Below are 5932 nucleotides of genomic sequence, written 5' to 3'. Positions count from 1 at the left end.
GAGGCTGAGGCAGGAGAATTGCCTGAGCCCAGGAGGCGGAGGTTGCGGTGAGTCGAGATCGCGCCATTGCACTCCAGCCTGGGTAACAAGAGCGAAACTCCGTCTCAAAAAAAAAAAATACACAAACACACTGCCCCAAGATTACATTGAAAGAACTTACTACATCTTGCCTTAGATTCCAAGTTCCTGATAATTTCCCCTAACAATATCCTGATGGAAGTTGGTCATTGGAGGTCCCAGGCCTTGGTTGTTGTTCAGTGGCCAGGCCTGCCCTGTAGTTGCTGCATTGCCAGTCACTGTAGATGAATCAAGGTAACATCCAAGGTGAGGAGGTATTTTGAGTGGATTCTCTGGAAGGGCATGTGTAGTTGGAGACCAGGCACGCAGAATTCAGAGAGACTTTCTGGTGATTTCACATCGGAGGACCATCTGGCTATGTTTTTGGATTTTTCCATCTCAGATCCAGCATGCTTCAAAGCAAACATGAGAATCTCCTGGACGAATCCATTTTCAGAGAAGAAAATTGCTCTCCAGTTGTGTACTGATGGATTAGAGAAAAATGTTGAAATAGCTGATGTCAAAGAAGTGATAGAGTTAAGGTGCTCCTGGCAACGGAAACTCACCCAGATGGAATGAAAACCATGCTTTTTAGGGTGCTGTGCTCCAGTGGGTTCTAGTATCCACAGCACTGGGCTTTCTACCCTCTGGGGGGCTCTGCTTTAACTACCTGAATTAGACTTTTAAGATTAACGATGGCCGAGTATGGTGGCTCACGCCTGTAATCCTAGCAGTTTGGGAGGCCGAGGCGGGCGAATCATGAGGTCAGGAGTTCAAGACCAGCCTGTCCAATATGGTGAAACCCCCATTTCTACTGAAAAAATGCAAAAATTAGCGGGGCACAGTGGCAGGAGCCTGTAATCCCAGTTACTTGGGAGGCTGAGGCAGGAGAGTCACTTGAACCAGAGCGGCAGAGGTGGCAGTGAGCCAAGATTGAGCTACTGCACTCCAGCCTGGGTGACAAAGTGAGACTCTGTCTCAAAAAAATGATTAATGATATGACCTATCATCATTTCCAAAATGGCAGATATGGCCCAATCATATCTGTGTGGTTGTGAAATAGAATGTTTGCTGCAAGATAGTTTTTTGAGTGCTCCTGTGTTATATTTACTCCTCACTGCAATCTTGAGGAGAAGATATTGTCCGCACTTTACAGATAAGAAGACTGAAGTTGAATCAGGCTACGTCACATTTCCTAAGGTCACATAGAGAGTGGCAGAGCTAGGACAGAAGCCAGAGTTTTTCTGGCACCAAAGCCAAAGCTTTTGGCACCATATGAACTTCCTCGCATAAAGCAAAGAAAGGCAGTTATTGACTACATGCTTCGAAAAGAAACACTGAAGACTTTTTACTTTTCTAAGATCCAAATGCCAGGAAGCGCCAGTTTCCAGGATGTTTCATGCTTTTGTGAGAGCCAGAGAACAAGTCAGAAACTACCACCAGGGCTCTATTAAAAACAAAAGTGCAGTGAATTTAGAGTAAGCAGCAGTTTGGCCACACATTTTACCCACTGGCTTTATGTATTTGCTATGTAATGGAGTGGTGGTAGATGATTTGGGACACAGCAGCATCTTGTATCATCAAAGAAAGGTTGAATACACAAAGGGAACTTTTAGTATTAAATATATTTTATTCTAGTGGCAAATAAAAAAGCTATATCCAGATATTATTATTATTATTATTATTATTTGAGAAGGAATCTCTCTCTGTTGCCCAAGCTGGAGTGCAGTGGTGTGATCTTTTTTGGCTCACTGCAACCTCCGTCTTCTGAGGTTCAAGCAATTCTCCTGCCTCAGCCTCCCAAGTAGCTGGGATTACAGGTGTGCACCACCATGCCTGGCTGATATTTGTATTTTTAGTACAGACAGAGTTTCACCATGTTGGCTCGGCTGGTCTCAAATTCCTGACCTCAAGTGATCCATCCGCCTTGGCCTCCCAAAGTGCTGGGATTACAGGCGTGAGCCACCGTGACTGGCTCAGATATTAGTATTAAACAGACGATGTCTCCCATAGTACGACTAATACAGAAGCAGGAACATAAACTAGGCAGTTCATTTTTTTCACTCATTCTTCTTTCACTTATTCATTCATATATTCATGTCACATCTATAGAGTACCTTCAATAGTCATCACTCTGTAGGAACAGGAAAATAATTATTAGATGCATAATTCATAGGGGCTGTGTAAATAAATAGATCAGATTTATATTAGGTCAATAATATTTTCTATTTAACATGATTTCTGCTAGGCGCAGTGGCTCATGCCTATAATCTCAGCACTTTGGGATGCCAAGGTGGGTAGATTGCTCAAGCTCAGTAGTTCAAGGCTTTCCTGGACAAAATGGTGAGGCTCATCTCTACCAAAAATACAAAAAAATTAGCTGGTCATGGTGGCGCACGTCTGTTGTCCCAGCTGCTTGGGAGACTGAGGTGGGAGAATCTCTTAAGCCCAGGAGTCGGAGGCAGCAGTGAGCTGAAATCGTGCCACTGAACTCCAGCCTGGGCGACAGAGTGAAATCCAGTCTCAAAACAAAATAAAATGATTAGGAAAAGTTACTTCATTAGTATGGCAAATACTTCCACAGGAGTATTTACCCAAGTCTGAGACCTCATTGAATCATGGCTCAGCTTCTTTCTCAGGGAGTAGGGCCCCGTTTCTAAGGGAGTCTGAGCAAGAGCGCTGAGTGCACTTGCGGGCACGCCTTTCTCTTCCTGATGCCCGTTTCCCCCAGGAGCCATCTCTGACCACTCAGATGAATGATGGACGGTAGAACAACAAAGTGGAAGGAATTCAGTTCTGTGGCCTGTGGAGTACCATCCTAGCCCAAAATTTTATGAGAGAATCAACTATGAAGTTTAAGCCATTGTTACTTGAGTCTCTGTTACAGTTTATGTTGCTATAAACACGTTCCACCTCCTCATTATTTTTAAAAAGCGAAACTGGCTGGGTGCGGTGACTCACACCTGTAATGCCAGCACTTTGGGAGGCTGAGCCAGGTGGATCATCTGAGGCCAGGAGTTTGAGACTAGCCTGGCCAACATGGTGAGACCCCCGTCTGTACTAAAAATACAAAAATTATCTGGGCGTGATGGCGTGCGCCTGTAATCCCAGCTATTCGGGAGGCTGAGGCAGGAGAATTGCTTGAACTCGGGAGGTGGAGGTTGCAATGAGCTGAGATTGCACCACTGCACTCCAGCCTGGTGCTTGGTGACAGAGCGAGACTCTGTCTCAAAAAAAAAAAACAAACAAACAAAACAAAACAAAACAAAACAAAAAAAAACAGTGCACAAGGGTTCCAATGAAATAACACATTTCTTAAAATTTTGAGCCATTTTGAGTTCCATGCAACCAAAAAACATCCCAGCTGATCCAGACCTAAATGTTCATCAATAGGAAAAACTGTTTAGGGGAATTATAATACATATATTAGCCCTTAGCATCTGCACATCTATTAATAGAGAAATACTGTAAATCCATGATATACTGTTAAGCCAAAAAATGGGCTTCCCACATTTATTCATTTGGCAATATTACCTGAGCCCCAGGTACTGTATTAGATGCTGAGGATTCAGTAGTAAGCATGAGAGACACAGGTAGGAGAATATGGCTTACTAGGCAAATAGAGTAATTGAAAGTTGCCAGAAGATTATGAAATAAAACCCACAGGACAAACACGAGAGAAACAGGGAGCAGGGACACCTACTTTTCTTGGTGTGGACGGAGAAGGTCTGTCCGAGGAGGTGGCACTGAAGCTGAAAACCTAAAGGCAGGAAAGCATGTTGTACAAAGAGTGGATGGAGGTAGGAGGAACCTACCTGTTCCGGGTAGAGGAAGAGCAGATGCTGAAGTCCTGAGATAGCACCCAATGGGTATCTGAGGAATTTAAAGGTGGTCAGAGTCTGGATTGTTAAGACTTTATATTCTAAGAGTACCACTTTCATCTGTGCGTGGAGAATGGACTGGAGAAGAACAAAAGGGGAAGTAGGGAGACTGGTGAGGAAGGTGCGGTAGAAATCCAAGTGGAAAGGAATGGTGGGCCCTGGAGCAGGATGATGCAGGAGGGGTGGGGAGAAGAGGGCACTCTGGGATAGGGTTTGCAGAGGGAGAAGATTTGCCGATGGACGAGATACTCAGGGAGAGGGAAAGAGAGCAATCACAGGTCACTTCTGGCTCCAGTAAATGACTGGAGCCACTTATTTAAATGGGGATTGGCCGGATGCCGTGGCTCACATCTGTAATCCCAGCATTTTAGGGGGCCGCAGCAGGTGGATGACTTGAGGTCAGGAGTTCGAGAACAGCCTGGCCAACATAGTGAAATCCCGTCTCTACTAAAAATACAAAAATTAGCCCGGCGTGGTGGCGCCTGCAATCCCAGCTACTCAAAAGGCTGAAGCAGGAGAATTGCTTGAGCCTGGGAGGCAGAGGTTGCAGTGAGCCAGAAAGGGCCACTGTACTCTAGCCTGGGCGACAGGGTAAGACTCTGTCTAAAAAAAAAAAAAAAAAAAAATCCAAAAGAGGTGACTCATATGGTGGAGTATGGAGGGCTTGGAGGTTCATTGAACACCAGCTGATGAATTGCAGTTCAACTCTGGCACGAATCACCTGGAGTTAGAACAGATCCTGCAAGTTTAAGAGTACAGTTTCCAAAAAGGTTGCCCTTATTTCAGGTGCCAACCACACTGGGGTGACCCCACACCACTTGCACTTCAGACCAACTGGCTACACAGTCAAGAGTATCCATGACCCCCTCAAGGCTGATAATGCACTAGAATGACTCACAGAGCTGAGGAAAGTGCTAATTATAATTTATAGTTTTATTATAAATAATACAAATTAGGACAAGCCAATTGAGGAGATGCGTTAGGTAAGGTCTGCGAGTACCAAACACAGAGCTTCTGTGCTTTCTCCCTGTGGAATCAGGGCTGTCGCCCTCCCAGCACATCAACGTGCTTAGCAACCAGGACGCTCCATGGAGCTTCAGTGTCCAGAGTTTTTCCTGGGATTTCATCATGTAAGCGTGACTGATTGAATCACTGGCCACAGGTTGAACTAAATCTCTGTCTCCTACCCCTCCCACAGGTTGGGCTGGCTCAGAGCTCCAGTCAGGATTGGTCTTTCCAGTGACCAGCTCCCAGTCTGAATTGTCTTGTTAGTAACTCAGGAATAATCAAGGAGCTCATGAATAACAAAGATACTCCTGTCTCAAGAAATTCCAAGAATTTTCGAAGCTCCATGCCAGAAACCCAGAATTAACAAAGACCAGAGGAAGTCTTTATTGTACAATAGGGGTGAACATTTTGAATTCCTTTAAGTATGTTAACTTTGTTTTCCTTTTTTGAGAAACAGTTTCACTCTGTTACCCAGGCTGGAGTGCAGTGGGAGAGATCTTGACTCACTGCAACTTCCGCCTCTGGGGTTCAGGCAATAGCGTCCAGATAGCTGAGATTATGGGCGCCCGCCACTACACCCGGCAAATTTTTGTATTTTTAGTAGAGATGGGTTTTGCCATGTTGGTCAGGCTGGTCTCGAACTCCTGACCTCAAGTGATCCACCTGTCTTGGTTTCCCAAAGTGCTGGAATTACAGGCATGAACAACCACCACTGGCCCAATTTTGCCTTTTTTTATTCCTATTCCTTCAGGAGTGCACAATGGAGTTTTCCTGGGGCTCCATGGCATATAATGACTCCATTGCTTTGATATTAATATGTAGAGGATTTATTATTGCTATTTTAAATGAATTAATAAATCCATGTTAATTATTTCTCTTAGTTAAAAACAGCAAACATTTTTAGATATAATACCTAAACAAAAGCTATTTGTTGGCCGGGCGCGGTGGCTCAAGCCTGTAATCCCAGCACTTTGGGAGGCCGAGGC

The sequence above is a fragment of the Cebus imitator genome, unplaced genomic scaffold (assembly GCF_001604975.1).
Source record: "Cebus imitator isolate Cc_AM_T3 unplaced genomic scaffold, Cebus_imitator-1.0 Scaffold475, whole genome shotgun sequence".
NCBI classification, from domain to species: Eukaryota; Metazoa; Chordata; class Mammalia; order Primates; family Cebidae; genus Cebus; species Cebus imitator.
The sequence above is the reverse complement of the archived record's forward strand: the minus strand, read 5'-3'. Positions refer to the sequence as shown.